This window comes from Benincasa hispida, chromosome 11 (assembly GCF_027475165.1).
Source record: "Benincasa hispida cultivar pf3 chromosome 11, pf3_genome.v1.1, whole genome shotgun sequence".
Classification (NCBI taxonomy): domain Eukaryota; kingdom Viridiplantae; phylum Streptophyta; class Magnoliopsida; order Cucurbitales; family Cucurbitaceae; genus Benincasa; species Benincasa hispida.
The window spans coordinates 17,386,825-17,409,678 of record NC_143488.1 but is presented as its reverse complement, the minus strand read 5'-3'; the positions used below and the strand labels follow the sequence as shown (position 1 = coordinate 17,409,678).

Here is a 22,854-nt window from a genome sequence, read left to right as displayed (position 1 = left end):
AAAATTGATTTTATTTATTTTGTGATTAAAGTGGGATGTACAAAGAGAGATGCATCCAAGTATTTCTCAAATTTCGTATGTTATAACTTATATTGATGATTACTTATGTATATTTTTCAAAGTAATAATTGAATGCAGCTCAGGCTACACCAATCTCTATTCATCTCTTTCAATAACAAAGGAATATATATATATCAAAAAAGAAAATTTTGTCGTGTGACAACTTGTGATTAAGTACTTAGGTGGTTACCTAATAATTGGAATTAGGTATGGGAGGTTGCAGTCGAGATACACTCAAATATTATTCTATTTTCAAATAGTAATTCTTGGGTATGGGAGGTTGCACTCATTTTCCTATAATCTTATAGTCCCTCCAATATCACAAAGAAAAATAAATTTTAAAATAAGAAGTTTGTGATTGAACTCTTGAATGCACGGAAAGAAATGTACCTAAATATTTTTCATTTTTAAAATTATTTCATCACATATTACCTAATTGCACATTCTTTATAATTTATTTATTTATTTTTACACGCAAATATTGGAGTGAATATTATTTAAATCTAAAAATAGCATAGAGAAATTTTGACGAGTCAATTATACATTACATGTTGATAAATTTTGTTAATCCATATTATATAGTTTGAAACAAGCAACAAATACTAAGCCAAGCTGTATCTGATTATTTTAAAGAGCTATTGTTATCATATTTATTTGAATTATAAAATTTTGAGAATTGAGCAGATGGGCGTTACCTAATAATTGAAAAACCATTTAAATTTGTCAACTCTTCTAATAGCCGCCTTGTCTTTTTCTATTAGTTTGGTCTTATTCGTTTTCTGGTTAAACTTAATTTTCGAGGTAGGATAGTTTTAGGAACAATGTATAATAAAGGCCAAAATTAAATTGTAAATTATAAGAATCCCAACAACTTATATATATATAATTCATTGAATTATTTTTAATAGACTATTGAATCATCCTTTAAACTTAATAAGGACAATGAAATATCCACCTATACCTATAATTATATCATGTATGATGATAATTTGTAGAAATACAAGTTATTGTTCTCTCAAAGTTGGAACAATTAGGATCTTTAGTGATATAAACGCATTCATTAGGAGGAAAAACGCATAGAATTTCTTACATGAAGTTAACTTGTACAAAAATAACCCTTTAGTAAAAATTTGTTTCACTAACGCATCTTAATGCAAGAATCAAAGAAATTCATTAAGTGTTGCAGACCAAGCCGATGCAAAGGATATGCGTTCAAGAATGTTCAACATAGAAAGGATACAATTACTCATGCTTTTTTTGTCAAATCACCACTCGCACGTATGGGCATCTGACTGGCGGCGTCTGAACATCTCAAAAGTGGTAGGAAGCTGGTCCAAGGTATGGAATTTAATGCGCGTCCAATCACCAAGTTGGATTTGCCTATAAAAAGAGAAACCAGCTGCTGAAGCATAGTTAGACACATTAGAGAGCCAAACAGTTAGAATTTTCTTCAGTAGTTAGGATCTGCCGCCTGCAAGTAAGAGATAGGAGGGAAGAATCCATTCCATCGTTGATCAAAAGGTAGTTAGGATCTTCCGTCTGCAAGTAAGAGATAGGAGGGAAGAATCCATTCCATTGTTGATCAAAAGAAGCAGTTGAAGATAAAGCTTGAGAGAGAAGATCTCTATCAACTTCTTTACCAAGTTGGTTGAAACAAATATTAAAATCAAGCCAAAGAAGACAAGAGATTGAACTTTGTGGCTTGACTTCTTCCTTTTTACATTTTATTTCCATTCCGCATTTCATTTTATCAAGTTGAGATTGTTGTATAAACTTTTGTTATCCTTAATTCAATCTTGTCTTTGACCATTCATCACTCTTCCATCTATTTACATTCAAATTTGTTTGTGTTTGCTCGTTTTCTGACTTAATGAGAACTTGAAATCTATGCTTAAATCATCCTGATTAGTTGATTAAAGTTATTAAGTAGTTAAATCACTCGAGAGAGCAATTTAACTATAGAACGCATTAAGTCAGGGCGCATAGTAGGACTAGAGATAAAAACTTGCATCTTTTGCATGTTCTTTGTTGCAACGCATGCACCCTAGAGATAAGATTTTATGTGCCATTCGCATCGAGAGGTATTGAACTTAGCATGATCTAAAGAATATAAATTCTAATGCATAACACATACATTCAGTTTGCAAACAAGCGTCTGTATCATCTTCATCTCATCTTCATTGTGCTTACATTGGCTTGCTAGTCCTACTTGGAATCAACGCGTATCACTTATGCTTAAAACCATTCATTCATAAGTCCTTTTCTCCATTTGAACTTATATTTCTTCTTACATGCGTGCCATTAGTTAGTGTAAATAACCAACACTTCAATGAAATTAGGAAACCACTACATTAGAACTGAAAAACAAAGTCTGCATTAGACCATTCTAGAGTCCTTGCATTCGACCCTGGACTCACCAGGAAACTTAAGTTAGATTTATACTTGGGTCTAATTTAGGAGAACTTGTATGCATCTATGAGGTGTGCACACACCCACTTCGACACATTGCCTACTTTTCTTGCTAAGAAAGAAGTTATCATCCATCCTCATTCATCACCACTCTTCCTCATCATTTTTAGCACTTTTAGAATCAAATTACAAGGCGAACATATGGTATTGTTCATATTTGTATATGTTGGGATAAACATTTAATTCTTTGGATCAATTATCCTTTCTTGTGTTAATCTAGAGGAAATTAGCTAACTAGAGATCAACAATAATTATCAAGCAAGAACACAAGCGATATTAATGTGGAAAAACCTCCTCAATGTGAGAAGTAAAAAAAACACAGACCGAAGTCAAGTTATACACTATAATCAATTAGTGGGTGCAACGAGTTCTCCGTAGTCACAATTAAAGGTATACACAAAATAACAAAACTAAATATTCCACTAAAAAGTAGTATCAATAGCAAGACCGAGTCAAACCACAAGGAGTTTAAGATAGTATCTCTCTAAGCTAAATTAATCATTTGGAAAGCAGTAAAAATATGGAATTTTGGTTTTGGTTGATAGGAAAACTAAATGCAGGAAATTAAAGTCCGAAAAGTAAGATAGTTTGAGAGAGAGAAAACGATACACGAGATTACCTTCACCAATTAAGAGAACATTGCGTTATCCATCGATCCATTCATTGATTTATCATGCTAATTGAGTTCATGGGTTAATTGATCATCAAGCTTAATCAACAATCTAGAAAAGCTAAACATATTCATTTTAGAGAACCAACGCGGATATCGATTCCTAAATCAACTAAGTATTGTCATGCAAACATATTTACTTAGTTAATCGCATGCACTACAAGAAATTTGGTCTTTGATATCAGTTGGAAAAAAAATTAAAAATGGATGTACAATGTCGGTTATAAAAAGAGGATCTATAATTTTAGGTTTAAACTGACATTAAAGATGAAGCTACAATGTCAGTTAAAAACTAACGTTAAAGGTACCTTTTTTTTTATTTTAGTAAAATTAATCCTCTTCATCATTTTCTCAAGCTTTTCTTCTGTCTCCATTCTCACAAAGTTCCTCTCCCCAAAATCCTTCCCTTTCACCGGCGACCCTTCCCTTTCCCGTCATCCGTGGTCGCCACCAAATCCTCCAGATCATCTTCAGCGTCATGCATATTTGTTTGCTAGTGTCAAATCCGATCTGATCGTCTTGCAGATCTATCTTAGCCCAGAAGTTCAGATCCGCCAGCATCTTCAGCATCGATTGTCAGTTCAGATCCAAATGTCGTGCAGATCCATCGGTAGCCTAGCTCGACATGTAGATCCGTCGTAGCCCTGCCACTAGACGTGTAAATTCGTCATATCCCAGCTTCTTGGCGTGCAGATCTAGTGTCATTTAGATCTTGTAGCCCCTCTTTGCTTAGCCGGTCGTTGTGCAGATCCATCGGGTAGCCCAACCCCTCGACATGTAGATTTGTTGAAGCCCAGCCTCTAGACGTGCAGATCCATCATAACCCAGCTCCTTGATGTGCAGATTTGATGTTGTGTAGATCCTCATCGTCCAAGTCTGTCGCTTTTCGGGGTCGTGTAGTCTCTAGGTTCGTCGTTCTTCCAGCTCATTCTCAGCTGAGCTTTTTCCACTTAAATTTTATTAACATTTTCTCCCTACCTTATAAAATTTTTGTCACACCACATATGTTAGTTGACAATGAATTTATTTAGAGGATCTTTGAATCGAATGCAGATTGAGCAAATTGGAATAGGACAATTACATTGGTCAATAACAAACTATGTTCCTTTGCAAAATATGGCTCTTTAGGATAGATTTATTGTTGCCGTTGATACCCTAAATCTTGTAAGGTCCTGTAGTTTGTAAACACTTGTATGAAAAAACACTTGTGATGTAATAATATGAGATATTTTCTTTACTGTTGTCTATGAAATATGAGATATTTTATTTGCATTTACCACAAACCAATAAACTAAGATCCCTGGTTTTCGTTGTAACTTAAGCATGTATATGGAGACATATAAGTGGATCATGCCTTAAGTGATAACCTAAATTGTCTATAGTATATGGATAAAGGAGGGAAACCTGATCCTGGTAACACTATGGATATGACCCGCTTTATAGATGTTACAAGTGTTATAAAGTGCTATATATGGTTTGATCCTGATTATTCATGTGAAGACATGTGAGTGGGGGTGTCCTATACAAAGAAGTTTGTATAAGATCAGACCACGAAGTGTTTAGTCTCGTTATATAACGTCATTCATGACAAAGACTTTCATTTCACTAGGATGACTGATAGCTTGTAGAGATACAAGCTATTATAGCCTTTTACTTAGAATTATAAGGGCTAATAAGCAGAATATGCGTCAATAATACCAAGAATTCATATGGAAAAGTGAGCTTGCATCGACCAGCACCGAAAATCCTCACTGACCCTATATCATGCGTTATTCTACATCAAAGTATCTATTTTTGCAGCTATTGCAGGGATTGATCGCATGCATTGGCCCCAAACCGTTGTAAGGCTGACCGTATGCGTTGATCGTCATGAAGACTAGTTTGTCGCATGGAATGCTACGTCCACAGGATGATAATCGTGATAGAAGGCTGATTGTGAGATAGGTGGAATGCGTTGACACTTTAGGAGAAACAAGTATGAACGCATACCTTGGAAGTATCAACAAGATAAGGTGATGCTAACATTTTCCATACTGTGATAGAAGTAGAAGTGAGTCAGAATTGAATATCAGAGCTGTCAACATTTGAACTTTATAAATAGAGCCTTGGAGCTTAACTTCAAACCATCTGAGTTTCTGTCTTAGGCAAATCTTTGTGATCACAGATGAGAGCATGAGCAAGATACTCTTTGAGGATTCTTCACCTCCACAACCCCTTCCAAGTGATGATCCATGTTTCGTCGGAGATAGAGCTTGAGAGAGACTTATCCACCATCCATCCATGGAACCACCAGTAGACTTGACGCATTTCAGATGAAAAGCAAGAGATTGCTTACATCTAGCCCTCCACCTCTTCTCTTATCTCTATATTGTATTATATTTTGGTTTAAGACATTAATACATTTTATAATCAATGCAACTCTTAGTTCCTTCAGCACCATCTTCGTCATCTTCTTCTTCTCTTTCCTCGTTTACATTCATCGTTTAATCAAGTATCAAAGATAAGTCGCATACTTAGTCATGCAGCCTAAAGATAAACCACCGAGAGATGTGCGTTGCGTGAGTATAGTGAATTAATCCTCTTGGCTAGGTGTGAGGCTATCGCAATGCTTGTTTATGAACTAATTAGCTACAACTAACTGCTTGAGAGGGTAAGTAGTGGAAGACACTAAAGCAAAGTAAGCTTTGCTCCTAGAGATAGGAACAATCTTATGCTTGACGCAACCATGGATTATAGAGATATAAGCATGCGGCTGGCCACCGAGAGGTGTCCAATGCGTTAGTATGGTGAGCTGGGATTACTCGAGTGACCAAACATAATGAAGTCATCTTATTATGCATTAACAGTTGCTGCATCTCTACCAATTCTCTTAGTTAAATTTCCATTGATCAATCTGTTTAGTTAGGAGTAGGAGTAGTGCATAATCCTTTAACTTCTATCTTTTTACTTTTATCACCTCAAACGCATTACTTCACAAACATTATTTAGTTACAAGTCCCTCTATTCTGTTGGGTTTTATGTCCTAAAACTCGTGGTTTGTAAACAGCAAAATTTATTCTGAAAATTCAATAAGTTGTTATTGAATATATGTATTGCTTATTAGAAATCCAATAAACCTAAAAGACCCATGCCAATTACATGAATTAATGAACTTTATGTGGAGAAATAAAAGTGGATCAGGTTCGAGTAAATAGTCAAAATGATTTATAGTATATGAATAAGGTTGGGTGCCTTATTCTGGTAACACTATTGGATGTGACCTACTCTGTAGTTGTTACAAAGAGTTGTAAAGTGCTACAAACGAAGTGTCCTAATTCGTACATGTAGATGAAGAGTGGGGGCGTCCTGTGCAAATGGGTTTGTACAAGATTGGACCACGAAATCAGTCACTCTTACTTTATAATGCTGTTTACTGTTTAAGACTGACTGTTTCAAAGCGACGACCTAGGTAACTTGACCATAATCCTAAGCTAACTATGCACTCTTGTTATTCAAGAGTATTCTTAAGGGTTGGCTCAACAAACCCGACTCAATAAACCTCCATTTCAGGGGTAAGACTAGGTAGATAGCTGGGGACATAGAGTGCAAGATGAAATTCACTCCTACCCTCTTTTAAGGATAGTAGAGAGGTTGTTCCCTTAAGTGCTGACTCCAGGTCTTGAACAAGGGACCCCACCATCTCATTGGCTCGAGAGGGACTTGGTTTGTTGATTGGATCATAGATCAATTGTTTATTAGAGGATCGGTGAGACTTAAGAAACAAGAGGTAATCTTGGGGGTAAAACAGACATTTGACCCAACTGTTATTACGAACAACCTGTGAAGGGTTAACTTACTAATCATGGTTATATCGAGTGAACATAATATATCTACAGTGAGGGGAGTTCAACTATGGGCCTTAGTGGAGTGACCCATTGATTAACGAATGAGGGTTAATTTGGTGTAATGAGTTTAGCCAATTAATCTCGGGTCGTTGGAGCCCATGATCTGTAGGTCCGTGAGGTCCCCCTACTAGCTCGTAAATGGATTAGCGTTAGAGTAGCGTGATAAGTTAATTTGAAACGTTCAAATTAGAATTAAAGAAATTAGTAATTATATGAGATATAATTACACGTTTAAATTTAAAAATTAAATGGAATAGGAGAATTAATAAATATTTAAATATGATTTAATATATGAAAGTGGATTTGTGTAAAATTAATTTAATATTTGATATTAAATTAATTAGAATTAATTAAACTGTTTAAATAATTATTTATTAATTTTATTAGAAAATTAATTTATGAAATTAATTTAAAAAAATTAATAATATTTTTAATTTTTGAAATCAAATTGATTTTTTAAATCATTTGGAAAAAATTGAAAAGTTTAAAAAAACACAAAATAGAATTATGGTTTTTTCCAATAACACCTTCAATTAGCTCACACCAAACCCATTTAAGTTTGGCTTCAATAAATCCAAGCATAAGTTGCATCTCATGCAAACATCTTCTTTGCATGAAAATCATGCAATATATTAAGAAGATTGGAGTGAAATTGAGGCATGCATCTATAGAATTTTTGTTGAAAAATTCGAGTTGAAGAAGTTGTTCTTCAAATGGGTTGTTGCAGTGAGTTCTTCTCCAAGTTCCCTTCATTCAAGCTTATTTTGACTCTCACAACTCAATCTAAAGCTCCAAAAGAATAGTGGGGAAGATCTTGAGGTGGTCCACAACGAGATTTGGAGAAGTTTGCAACTGAGAATCAAGATTTGAAGAAGTTCTACAAAGGTATGGCTTTAAACCCTCTTGTTATTGTATGAGCAGGCTTTAGTTACTGTCAAAATTAATGAATTAGAGTGCTTATTGATCCTTGTTGCTTCCACTACTTGCTGATATACTCTTACATGTTCGACCTCAGATCATCCCGAGAAACTTGCGTTCTTGTTATACTTGGCGAGAAAGCAAGAAATCTTTTGAATACGAGCTTAATGCATATTGCATATTTTCTAGTCCAACGCATGACCGTCAACGCATAGAGATTAACACATAGCATGAGACTAGTGCATTTTCCTCTCCTCTTTTCCTACAAACAAGTTTTTGGCATCGTTGCTGGGGACTTAGCAACTAATAGTTTGTTAAGTTTTGTGTTTTCGCAGGCACCCCTTTAGTCTTGGGCGTATTGTAGCTTGTGCGACCAAGTTGCAAACGATATGTGAGTTAAGGTAGCGCTGAAATTCAATATTGACCCTGAGATAGAAAGGTTATCTGTCGCACGATCTGGAAGCAGTCTTAGGAGCCTATTAACCAACATGTGGCCAACAAATGTTGGAAGCTCTAATGGTCAAGACAACAAGTTCCTTGACCTCAGCAGTGGAGTCCAATGTTGCGCATGGAAGACTTCTTACGGTGGCTTCACTCCAATTTCTCCAGGGATGTCTTCGACTCTATCTTTACTTTGCTTTCCTAGTTAACTTTTGTTTATTTATTTGTTTATTGTCATTTTGGATTTTCAGCTGCTTTCTTGGATGTGGTGTGCGTTCGCTCCATATGGGTGCGATAATAACTTCCTCTTGGTGCGTTGTTTCGAAAGAAGAACCCTTTCCATCATTCAACGCATGGCTATATCCTCCACATGGGTTCTAAAGTATTGACCACAATTGATATTCTTCTCGTAGGTTTCTTTTCTTGTTATCTTTTATGCGTTATCCTTCTGAAATTCTTTTTTATCCGTTTTTTTTCTTTTGCGTTGATAGATTATCATCCATTATGATTCTTATAATTCACTACATCCACTAACTAAATGTCGCAAGGCTCACCTCACTTTAGTAACTCCTTTAAGGTTTGACAGTCTTAAGTTTTATTATGTGCAAACCTTTGCTCAAACATCTTTTACCGCATTTCTAAACGAGTTTGTTTTTAGCTCTTTGGCAAGGACCCTGCCACTCTCTAAATTTGGGGGTGGCAGTGGTCCAGGCAAATGCGTCCATTCTAAACATTGTGATGTTTATTAAAAAAAAATTCATAATAAAAGCTCCACTGTCAGCGCAAAGGGGAGACCCAAGCTAATAAGAGTTAAAGTTTTGAAAGGTACTTACTCGTAGTTGGATACTTCATATGACACCCGTGCAAGTAAGCCAAAACGAAAATAGGTGACTAGAATCAACGCATAATAACAACTCCTCTATATGGCAACTCAAATTAGCTAAGAAAAGAGTGGAGTTGAATATGGCACGCAACCGAAGTTGGGTACCCGCATGACACCCGTGGGGGCAAGCCAAAACGAAGAGCGTAACCAGGTTCAACGCCCCAATTCAATAATGAGTCACAAAGCTTTGAATTGTATTAAACGAACACATTGTAAAAAGCTAAAAGCAATGTTGTCTACAATGAGTAAAGAGTTTTTGAGTAGAGGCTTGCCAGAATTAAACTTAGAAAATATCTCTTAGAAGAAGTGGCAAAATTTGAGGAGAGTGTTGCTGCCAAGGTTAGAAGTGCAAGTGAATTGTATTTTAAAAAGCTGGTCAACGCAAAGGAAAAGTCAGAGGGTAAGTTTTGAATTTCCTAAGTATAAGATATTCTTGAGGACAAGCATGATTTTAAATTTGAGGGTGTGATAGCTTATAGAAATACTAGCTATTATAGCCTTTTACTTAGAATTATGAGGGTTAATAAGTAGAATATGCATCAATAATACCAAGAATTCATATGGAAAAGTGAGCTTGCATCGACCAACACCGAAAATCCTCACTAATCCTATATCATGCGTTATTCTGTATTAAAGTGTCTATTTTTGCAGCTATTGCAGGGATTGATCGCATGCGTTAGTCCCAGACCGCTGCAAGACTGACCGCATGCGTTGATCTTCATGAAGACTAGTTCGTCGCATGGAATGTTGCGTCCACAGGATCATCATTATGATAGAAGGCTAATTGCGAGATGGGTGGAACATTTCAAGAGAAACAAGCATGAACGCATACCTTGGGAGCATCAACAAGATAAGGTGATGCTGACATTTCCCATACAGCGACAAAAGTAGCAGTGAGTCAGAATGGAATATCAGAGCTGTCGGCGTTTGAACTCTATAAATAGAGCCTTGGAGCTTAACTTCAAACCATCTGAGTTTCTGCCTTAGGCAGATCCTTGTGATCACAGATGAGAGCATGAGCAAGACACTCTTTGAGGATTCTTCACCTCTACAATCCCTTCCGAGTGACGATCGAAGTTTCACCAGAGATAGAGCTCGAGAGAGACTTATCCACCATCCATCCATGGCACCACCAGTAGCCTTGACGCATTTCAGATGAAAAGCAAGAGATTGCTTATATCTAGTCCTCTACCTCTTCTCTTATCTCTGTATTGTATTGCATTTTGGCTTAAAACATTAATACATTTTGTAATCAATGCAACTCTTAGTACCTTCAGCACCATCTTCATCACCTTATTCTTCTTTTTCATCATTTACATTCATCGTTTAGTCAAGTATCGAAGATAAGTCGCATACTCAGTCATCCGGCCTAGAGATATGACGCATGGAGCAAACCATCGAGAGGTGTACATTGCGTGAGTATAGTGAGTTAATCCTCTTCGTTTGGTGTGAGGCTGTCGCAATGCTTGTCTATGAGCTGATTAAACACACTAAAGCAAAGTAAGCTTTGTTCTTAGAGATATGAACGATCTTATGCTCGATGCAACCATGCATTATATAGATATAAGCATGTGGCTGGCCACCGAGAGGTGTGTGATACGTTAGTTTGGCGAGCTGGGATTACTTAAGCGACCAAACATAATGAAATCATCTTATTATGCGTTAACAGTTGCTGCATCTCTACCAATTCTCTTAGTTAAACTTCCATTGCTCAATCTGTTTAGTTAGGAGTAGGAGTAGCGTATAATCTTTTATCTTCTGTTTTTTTACTTTTATTCATCACCTCAAACGCATTACTTCACAAACACTATTTAGTTACAAGTCCCTATCTTCGACCTCGAATCATCCTGAGAAACTTGCGTTCTTGTTATACTTGGCGAGAAAGCTAGAAAATTTGTGATAGGAACGCATGATCATTACATACGAGCTTAACGCATATTGCATATTTTCCAGTCCAACGCATGATCGTCGAAACATGAAGATTAATGCATAGCATAAGACGAGTGCATTTTTCCTCTCCTCTTTTCCTACGAACAATGACCATAGGTAACATGATCTTAATTCTGAGTGAGTTAGGAACTTTTGCCTATGAGGACGGTTCTTTGATTTGCATTGATGCGAGTGGTCAGATTGTCGACTCAAACCTACCATATTGGGGAGCTGGGAACTCAGCTATACAAGATGGAATTCACTCCTTCCCCGAAGTAGGGGTAAGTAGATAGATTGCTCCCTTAAGGGCTGATTCCGGGGCTTGAATGATATGGTGCCACACACTTTCTCATGGCCCGATAGGTGTTCACTCATAATAGGACTATGATGTATTGTTCATTAGAGAAATCAGTGGTACTTAAGGAGTTAAATGTAACTATAGGGGCAAAACAATAAATTGGCCTAACTGTACTTACGAGTGATCTGTGAAGGGTTATCGTACTGTTGATTGGTTATATCCAATGGACACAAAAATATATCTGTAGTAAGAATAATGCAGCTGTTGGTCTTTAGTGGAATGCTCGATGGTTAACAAATGGTGGATTTTGTGATTAAAGAGTTTAGTTATTCACGTACCGTTGGAGCTTCAAGCTACAGGTCCATAAGGTCCCCTTGGTAGCTCAATGAATTCAAGTTGAGAATCAGTTTTTTGGTTAGTTTGAAGTGTTCAAATTAACAAGAGGGAGTTTGATTATATATGATATAATTAAACTGGTTCAATTATATGTGATATAATTGATATGATGTATGAGATACATTAATTGGAGGAATTTGATATAAATATGATTCATATTAAATAAAGGAAAAAAAGACTATGGTTTAAATTTTACATATGATGTGATATTAAAACTATAGGTTATAAATATAATATGATAAGTTAGTTATTATATTTATTTATAATTAAAACAATTATTTGATAGTTGTGGATGTTTCTCTTTTAAGTGCGTGAAAGTGGGAGGTTATGTCCAGTTTTCATAACTGAAGGATAAAATGAAAAGAGTTTTTATTTTGTTAGATGATCGCTTCATTAAGTGTTTTACTAATCGTTTAGTTGACGAGAGACTACACGATAGCCTTCTAACTGACAGCTTAAACGATCGTGTAAAGCGCATTTTTCTAAACGATTGTGCAGACGATCTAATGTGATTTTCTAAGCGATCGCGTGGCAAGCGAGATTTACTAAACGATCGTGTAAACGGTCAAATGTGTTTTTCTAAATGATCGTGTACCTAGCGAGATTTACTAAACGATCAATCATACAAAGTCTATGCGATAGACAGTACATTCTCCCATTTGTTTGATCGTATAGTTCAATCATTACTTTCCTCCATCCCTCTACCAAATCCAACAGAGCCCACACCTCTTGGATTCTCACTCTGAGAATACCAAGGTTGTCGAGTGGTGGTGTCTAAGGGGTTGCTTGTTCGTGGAGAAGATTATTCGTGATCTAAGTGACAACGAGAGATTTGCTATACGACTGTAGCGACAACGAGAGGTTGTTGTTCCAGTTCTTCACGAGAGCGAGAGATCTTCAGAAGAAACGTTCTTCAAAGGTAAGTCTCTCAATCTTTTTTTTATTTAATTATGAAAGCATGCTGTAGTTTGGTATAATATGCATAACTGTTTTGCATGTTTGTGAATGCCTTTAATTTTGTCACAATGGGCTTGGAAAGATCTTGCTTCTGCTTATGGGTTCTCTTGGATAAGAGTTCCTTTAGTTAGTATTAGAGCCAGGTTAGCATCATTCTGCACTCATTGCCAAATAGCTTCTTGCACTTTGTCAGCAATGCTGTGCTGAACAAAGTTGACTATACCCTTACAACTTTCCACAACGAGTTGCAGGCATTTCAATCCTTGCTGAAAAGTAATGAGAAGAAGGTTGGTAAGGCAAATGTTGCTTCATCTTCAAAGGAGTTACATCGGGTTTGACCTCATGAACTAAGTCTGCATCTTCTACTTTTAACATTTTCAAGTGGAAGAAGAAGAAAGGTGGTAAGGGCAAGGGGAATGAGATGTTTATGATAATTAAATACATACATTAAATTGAGTTTAATGTGTAAACAGTTATTTTATTATTGTGCAAATTAAAATTAAATAACTGAAATTTAATTGGACTAATTAATTAAATAAGTGTTATTTAACTAAATGAGCTAAGCCCTACCTCCCTATGGCCTTTTGATACAACACACTCTCAGACAGAGAAAGACTAATAATACACAACACCCTAGTGTTATTGTGCAGAATTTTCTCTAAGCCACAAAAGAGAATCCTCTCTACTCTCCAAAACCCTTCCCCCCTCCCAATAATTAGATACCACCTATCCCTTTATTGGAATCCTAGAGAATAACGAGGTTATTCTTGTGGTAGTGTTTGAGATTGTTCAAGAAGTTGTTCGTGATCAAGATCGTTGGAGGATCTGTTCGTTGGAACTAGGAGATGATTGTTTGTGGCATTTGAAAATCTACAAAGGTAAGAATGGTTCTAATCTTTTCCCTAAAGCATGCTAATTTACGTGTTTATATTCTGTTTTAGTTTAATGATTATGTTTATATAAAAATTGAATAGCGGGATGCAAGGTGATCTCACAAGATGCTTCCACTGCAGGGGATTCGATCATCCCTTCATTTTCTTCATCTATGTTTTTTGGGATTATTGTATTCTCTTGTTTCTTTATTAAGATCTTGTTTCTTTCATCATTCTGATTAGTGATTACTGCATAAGTTGATAGACTAAAATTGAGAAGTAATCTTGTTTGTCGTTTGAATTTATTCTTATCAATTGACTTTTAACCCTTGGAAAATTCTATCGCTCTCTCTATTTGGAACTTCTTTCCTCTTTCTACTTTGAAATCCATTACCAAATAGCTCTGATTCCTTTGCTTTTTTTGGCCCTTTTTCTCTATGCAATTTCTTAATAAGCTTCATTAGATGGAGATTAATTCAGCCACATGTTTATCATGCGCTGAGTCATATTTGGTAATTATGACAGTCATTAGATTGATGACTTTGTTGTATAAATTGGGTTTTTAGATTTCTAAAATTAACGCTTAGAAGAAATTTCTCCAAGTTTGAATTAATTTTTCTTCAATTTGACCTTTGTTTCTCTGTGTTTTGACATTACTTCAAAGGAAAGATAGAGTCCCAGCTTTAATTTAGTCTATTAAATATAGCTCTGATTCTGTATAAGTGGTTGCCTTATTTATGATCCTCTCTTTTGGGCTGCAAATTCTTAAGTAATTGATTGACAATTTGGTTCAAATGGTTGTTAGTTTATTTGGACTTGTTTGTTAGTAGGTTTGTGATTTATGCTTAAATGTTTTATATTTTCAGAGAGCTTCTAACAGAGGATGCAAAACCTATGGTGTAAAATATATGATTACCCTATTTCAATAGCCAAACATTAGTGGACCATTAGTTGCAACCTGATTTTCTTTCTATCTTTCCTTCCTTTCAATTGAGTCCATCTGATTTCTTACACTTCTTTTCAAATTCACTTTTGTTGTTCTATTTTATGTACATATGTTTTGTTCTTAGTTTTAGTTTTTTTTTTCTTTTTCCGAGTTCATTGACATTTAGTTAAACTTGAAAGGCAATCCAATTGTTTGTTCGTTCAGCGTCATCCAGGTCTTTGATGTCTGTCCACGCCATTGTGAGCATCGTACCAGATCTATTCACACGCGAGCTTAGTTCCTTCCAAATCTGAGTCGTCGACTCCTGCCAACGCGAGCTTTGTACCGGTTCAACAATGGCACATTTTGTTTGTACTTTTGTTGGATCAGAAATAGCCTTATGAATATACTTTATGTTTGTGCTAAATCTACATCAGTTTGAATGAGATGTGAGATCTATGATCAGCTTGACTTTTTTTATGGATCCTTTGTTGAATGTGATTTGTATTCGTGCAAATGTAGCTTTTTCTTTCTCACTAAGAACCTCATTTGAAAATGTACATCATCTTGTGTTTCTGTAATTGTTATGCTAGAATTGGTTGTATTCATGATTTGGGAGATCAAATTGGTTGTATTCATATTTATTGAAGCATATTTTCATTTTTATTGTTAGGTACTAGAGTTTGAACAATTCTTTGTGAGATCAAATTGGTTGTATTCATATTGCAAATATGGTGTTCAGACAACAAAGACAAATGTGATTGGCACATTGAATATGTTGGGACTTGCCAAGAGAGTTGGAGAAAGGTTAGAACAATAACTTTCATGGCTTTGGATTACTCATCAATGAACTGCTTTAGTATGTCTATATTATCTTTTAGTGAAGGTTAGATGTTTTTGTAGCCTCAGGTTTTTATATCATAATGAACTGAAAGAATGGAAAAAAACGTAGATTTCAAACCTCAGAGAATTCTTTTTGTACATATTTTTTGCTCTATTTAAGCTACTGTCATGATGATGCATTTAGATTGATTATTGTTGGCTTCTTTTTTCTTGTAGCTTGAAGTGTTTATTTACACTGTTCAGTTCGAATTCAGAAGAAATCATTGGATGTGGGTCTTGTTTAGGTGAGTTTTAGTTATTGGAAACTCTTTTTAAACCCTTTTAGATTATATTTAGATTCTGTAAATTAGACATTAACTTATGAATATGATTTAATTATAGTTTAAACTTAGTTCAAGGTGTATGAATTGAGGTTTAAGGTTGTTTTGTGTAAAATTACCCATTCCGAATACTTTTTGAGTCTCTGGATTAGGTTTTGAACTAAGTTCTAATATTGGAACTTTGGTTTTATTATTTCAGGAATCTTTCGATTATTTATAGAAGCGTTTTTTAGTTAAGTAGAATTTTAAACTACTTAATACATTTTTAGGTGTTCTTGGAGTACTTTAATTGACACTTTTCTTAGAAGTGTTTATAGGAAAGATTTTCATATAAAAATAATACTTGTAAGTTATTTTAAACTCATTCATAATTATTCTAAGGCCCACTTGTATTTTATATGTTTAAATTACATGAGATTTCGATGTTTATTTTACATTATCAACATAGTTTTATATTTGTCAAGCTTGCATTTATTTGTTATCTCTTCTCTATTACTCTTTATTGCGTGTAATATTATGTTATGTCTTTTACTAATTTATTCACATTGTTATTTTATCTACTTTGTAGGTGGGAGAATAGTCTCTAGGTTCAAAAAATTGACATCAGTGAAACTTGGAAAGACAATGTTGAACACTTCTCATTTATCTTTAGCTTATTTCTGGTCATTTTAATCATTTTGTAATTCATTTATTTTGAATTCTATTATTGTGTGCAACCTAGTATGTATACTCTACTTGTTCCACGTAGAATATATATGTATAATTCATGGTTGATACATAGGGATTTGCTGTCGAAACCATATGAAGTTGATTTGGATAAAAAAAAAAATATATTTTATCTTGGTTATGGAGTTAAATTATCATCCAATTTTTCTTTTGTGACTTATTGGGAATTTGTGTAGGTAATTGAGATTTTGTGTGTGTGTATTATTTTTTTCAATGACAAAAAGATGATAGACATTTAAAATCGAACAATTACTGACAAAAATGGTGAAAGATTGACATTCAAGATAATGTTCAATGTCGGTTGAAAACCGACATTGAAAATAGTATCCAATGTCAGTTGAAAACTGACATTGAAGATAATTGGCATTGAAATCTTGGTAAACTATAACCGACATTAAATACCTTTTATAACACAATCTTCGATGTCGATTTTCAACTGACATTGTACCCCTATAATGTCAGTTTCAAACTGACATTAAAGCCCAATTTTGTAGTAGTGATTAAACTCATGGATTAATTAGAATATTAGATTAAATTGACCAACTCTAACCTAACGTATTTTCATTCATTATGTTTCATTGTCTTTCGTTACTTCGTGACCCTAGAAATGCTAGAAGTTGAACCAGAACTATAACTAAAACCTATTTTCTACTCAAATTAAGCGTGCTTTTGTTACAATTATGCATAACTCCAACATGCATAACGTGAACGAACAAACATACAAGTACATGCGATTAAGTTGTCAATCTACTTAGCACGATCATCCTAGATATTCAAGTAAAGAAAGGAAAACAAGAACAAATAAGAAATACCCAACATCATGTATAAAAATTTCATAAATCCATAGAAAGTTGAACAAACCTCAAAATCGACATTGAGGGCCTAGTCGATCATCAAATCTCAAATCTTAACGGCAAAACATTCAAATACAAATAAAAATAGGAAAAAATCTCATGGATTTTGGCCAAGAATGGCCAAAACTAAGATGGGAAATCTCAAAATTGGCTAAAACTCTCCTTCCCTTTCCCTAAAATAGAAAGAACACTTTAATATCATGGTAGCGCCGCAATGCTCTAATCGTTTGTTTCTGGCATGCATCGTCTGAAGCGTGTGCACTTACTGTCCGTCAAACTCTAGAGCGCCGTGATGCTATGTCTTGTGCTACATTATACCCTAGGGCCCTCGCACATGCCCCGACGCCACGTCACCATGAGACATTTTGGTCTTTTCTTCTCCTTTTGAAGTCTGGCTATTCTATTTAGCTTCTAATTGCTTCATATTAACCATCCCTAACTATCTGAAATGCATGATTTGCTCGAGATCTTACAAATATAGACACATAAACACATTAATTATCATAAACGAGTGAGATTAGAGGCAATAAGATAGCACATTTTGGATGCTATAACCTCTACTACTGCAATATATTATGCTTCAGTGGTAGAAAGTGCAACACATTTTTACAATCTTGCCTGCCAATGAAGGAGCCTTATGGTCCAATGCGGAAGCGGGGTCAGTCCCAAAAATATTTTCACAGAATAGAAACTTTTACAGAACCAAAATTATGCATCACAATATAAATTAATTAACAACATGCATAGAAAAGAAATTGAGAAGGATTAGAACCGTGACTTACCCTTGAAGAACAGTTCTTCCTGAAAGGCTCTTTTCTAGTTAAAATTATCACGAACAATCACAAACAAAAATGGCGGCCACCACAAAAGCTTCCTTAGCATTCTCTGTAGAGAAGAGAATTCTTAGGAGTTGTAAGGGCTCTGAGATTTAGGAGAGGGAGAGAGTTTTGAGAGGGGAATTTTTCTTCTCAGTGAGTGTTGGAGGAAATTCTGAGAGATTGATCACTTCTATAATTCTTCTATGAAGAAGACAATAGATCTCTTGGAAAAAAACCACCCCATATACCCATGTATTACTCAGAGAGAAAAGAGGGGGAGGGAGTTATTGAAGGAATTTGTTTTACAAGGAGATCCTTAGACAGAAGCGGATCGTCCAAATTCCATTTTTATTGAAAACTAAATTTACAGTAAACATACAAGATATGCATTGATAAACAAATTACAACATGCTAGAAACAAGAAAATGATTCAATAGATAATACTTTAAAGAACCTTTCTTCTTGTAAATCCCTCGAATGATCACGAACTCTAATACAGCAACCCTTGAAGATTTTCTTCAAGAACTTCACAAACCAAAAGGAGACACTACCACAGGGAGCCTTTGGTATTCTCAGGGTGAAAACCTAGGAGTGGTGGCCTCTAATTATTCTATTTAACACAAAAACCAATTAACCACCCACTAAGGTGATTGGAGAGAAAATAGAAATTATTATTCAAAATAATAACAATAATAAAGTAAATATGATAACTAACTTATCATGTCTTATTTATATTAAAATATATGTTATATCAAATATAACACATAACATATAGTTTTAATATTGTATCATATACAATATAAACTATAATTTCTTTTCTCTATTCTATGACATTTAATATAAATTGTAATTATATTAAATTTAACAACTACGAATCAAATTCATAGAAAATATATTTGAATCTCATTCAAATATTTATTTCCTCAAATTAAACTATAATGTATCAAATACATTATACCGATTATATCACATATAATTGAATCAATTTAATTATATCATATATAATCAAGTCCCTCTTATTAATTTGAACAATTCAAATTAATCAAAAAACTGATTCTCAACTAAATCCTTTATAGCTACCAAGGGGACCTTATAAACCTGTAGCTTGAAGATCCAACAGTACGTGAATAATTAACTAAACACTTTAATTACATTATCCACCATCCGTTAACTGTCGGTCCTGTCGGGCACTCCACTAAAGACCAACAGTTGCACTCTTTGCACTACAGATATATTTCTATGTCAATTGGATATAAGTAATCAATAGTATGATGACCCTTCACAAATTACTCCTAAGTACAACTAGGCCAAATTGCCGTTTTGCCCTATAGTTACCTCTAACTTCTTAAGTACCATTGATCCCTCTAATGAACAATAGATCATAGTCCCAATATGACTAAACCCCTCTCGAGCCAAGAGAGGGTGTGACATCACATTGTTCAAGACTTGGAATTAGCCCTTAAGGGAGCAATTTATCTACTTACCTTTGCTTTAGAGAAGAAGTGAAATCCTGTTGGAATTGGTGTCCTAATTCTCCAGGTAGTCTCGTAGTTTGTAAACATATTTTTATTAATAAAATAAGTATTATGTTATCAGCATTTACTCAATCCAATAAACTAAGATCCGTGATTATTTCATGTAACTTAAGCATGTATGTGGAGACATACAAGTAGATCATGCCTTAAGTAATAACCTAAATGGTATGTAGTATAAGGATAAAGGAGGGATACCTTATCCTGGTGACACTACGGATACAACCCGCTTTGTAGATGTTACAAATGTTGTAAAGTACTACAAATAGTATGATCCTGACCATTCATGTGGAGACATGCGAGCGAGGGTATCCTATACAAAGAGTTTGTATAAGATCGGACCACGAGATGATTAGTCTTTTTATATAACGCCATTGATAATTGAGACTTACATTTTACTAGGATGACCATAGGTGACATGACCTTAATCCTGAGTGAGTTGGGAAGTCCTCCTCATGAGGGCGGTTCTTTCATTTGTATAGGTGAGAGTGGTCAGATTGCCAACTCAACAAGCCTACCATTTTGGGGATTCATCTGATTGGGGAGCTGGGAACTCAGCTACACAAGAGAAATTCACTCCTTCTTCGAAGCAGGGGTAAGTAGATAAATTGCTCCCTTAAGGGCTGATTCCGGGTCTTGAAAATAGTGGCCACACCTTCTCTTGGGAAGAAAGGACTTAGTCATAGTGGGACTATGACTTATTATTTATTAGAGGAATCAGTGGTACTTAAGGAGTTAGATGTAGCTACAGAAAAATGGTAAATTGGCCCACCTATACTTACGAACGATTTGTGAAGGGTCATCGCATTGTTAACTGGTTATATCCAGTGGACACAGAAATATATCTGTAGTGCGAAGAGTGCAACTATCGGTCTTTAGTGGAGTGACTAACAGTTAACGAATGGTGGATTTAGTGATTAAAGAATTTAGTCAGTTATTCACATACCGTTGGAGTTTCAAGCTACAGGTCCATAAGGTCCCCTTGGTAACTCAATGGGTTTAAGTTGAGAATCAGATTTTGGGTTAGTTTGAAGTATTCAAATTAACAAGAGAAAATTTAATTATATGTGTTATAATTCAATTAATTCAATTATATGTGATATAATTGATTTGATGTATTAACATTAATGGGAGGAATTAATATAATATGTTTTATATTAAATACCATAACATAGAAAAAGAACTATGGTTTATATGTTTCATATGATGAAATATTAAAACTATAGGTTATAAATATAATTTGATAAGTTGGTTATCATATTTATTTATAATATATTAACTATATGATAATTATCCTTTTTCTTTAATAACCGAATTGAATGGGAGGTTTTTAATGGTTATGGTAACTATAAGATAAAAGGAAAATCATTTTCCAAAATTAGTGGATGATTCATTCGGAATTAGATCTCACAGAGCCTATCGAGTAAAATAGTTTTACTAAACGATAACATAGAGAGTATACACGATTGAGTACCGAGTTTACTAGTTACTCGCTTACTCATTGCTAAACAATTGAGTAGAAAAGTCTATATGATAGGCTTCTTCTTACTAAATGATCCAGTATCTAGTCTATACGATAGACTTCATTCATCTCCTCTTTACTCGATCGTCTTCTTCCTTCATTCCTGTATCCAAAGTCACATAGAGCCCACTATTCCTGGATTCTCACACCGAGATTACTAAGGTAACTTTTGTGGTGGTGTTCTAATTTCGTTCGAGGGTCAAGGATTGAGTTGGACTCGATAGTGATCGAGGATTCATCAGTTCGTGCTGTTGGCTATTCTGTTCATTGTGTTCAAGTATTTCTTTGAACCAGTTGCTGAACGATCGAGGGATACTTGAAGAAAGGTTCTTCAAAGGTTTGAATACTCTATCCCTTGTATGTTCATTTATAAGTAGCATGTTGTAATTTATTTATTATGCATAATTGTTTCCGTTTAGACTCTAATTGTTGTGTTCTTTCTCAATGGGATTTGGAACGGTCGCTTCCACTCACTGGATCTCTATGTTTAGATTTTCTTCAATTGGTATCAGAGCTAGGTTGTTCTGATATTCCAAATTCTATTGCTTTATTGAACTTCTTTTACATTCTTGGTGGGTTTTAAGTTTGTTCTACAATGCATTTAAGTGTTAAGTATGTTTTTGGATGGTTTGATGGATGTTTCGAGATGATGGCCTCTGTTTTAAAGCTTTCTTTACATTTCAAAGTTAATTTGTAAGGGCCCTTGTGTTTTTGGACATAATTAACTTGCTATCGAATTTGTATTCAAAGAGTTTGAAGTGTCTTGAGTCGTACATGATGAAGTTTCAAAGAAGTATGGAGATGCTGTTCTCATCGAGGAAGAAGAAGACCAAGCGTCGGTCGTATCGTGAGCCCAGGCTAAACAATCATTTAGATTTGGCTAAACGATCGAGGAGAAAAGTTCTAACTTGATCGTGTAGCAATTTACTAAACGATCGTATGGTTGATGCTAAACGAACGAGTAAAGTGTTTACTCAATTGGTTTGTGTTGGTACTCGATCGTGTAAACGATGGGGGTAAACGGTTGCATATAGTATATGATGCTCGATGCATGGTAGGCGCGCGCACTAAATGATCGAGTCATTTAGATTTGGCTAAACGATCGAGGAGAAAAGTCACTAACTTGATCGTGTAGCAATTTACTAAACGATACTCGTATGGTTGATGCTAAACGAACGAGTAAAGTGTTTACTCGATTGGTTTGTGTTGGTACTCGATCGTGTAAACGATGGGGGTAAATGGTTGCATATAGTATATGATGCTCGATGCATGGTAGGCGCGCACACTAAATGATCGAGTAGGGCAGCATGCTTCATCGCATAATCACTGGCTACTCGATCACTCGGTATGTGATACTCGACGCTTACTCCTCGATCGTGTAGACGATCATGCTTCATCGCATAATTGTTGTCTACTTGATCGTTTAGGCATGTGTTTAAACTCGGTACGCTGTACGATCGAGTGGCCTTCATGCTTCATCGCATAGTCGAAGATACTCGATTGTTGCTACAGATCGTGGTTACTCGATGGTCACAAG

The 22,854-nt window shown here is 35.1% G+C and overlaps 1 long non-coding RNA gene across 1 annotated transcript; it reads left to right on the top strand.

The window, feature by feature from the left end:
• The first annotated feature begins 14,544 nt into the window (after positions 1-14,544).
• On the top strand, positions 14,545-16,643 carry LOC120092101 (uncharacterized). The gene is made up of 3 exons (XR_005485909.2): positions 14,545-15,509; positions 15,762-15,829; positions 16,434-16,643. It is a non-coding gene; the product is annotated as an uncharacterized LOC120092101 (long non-coding RNA).
• Positions 16,644-22,854: the final 6,211 nt, after the last annotated feature.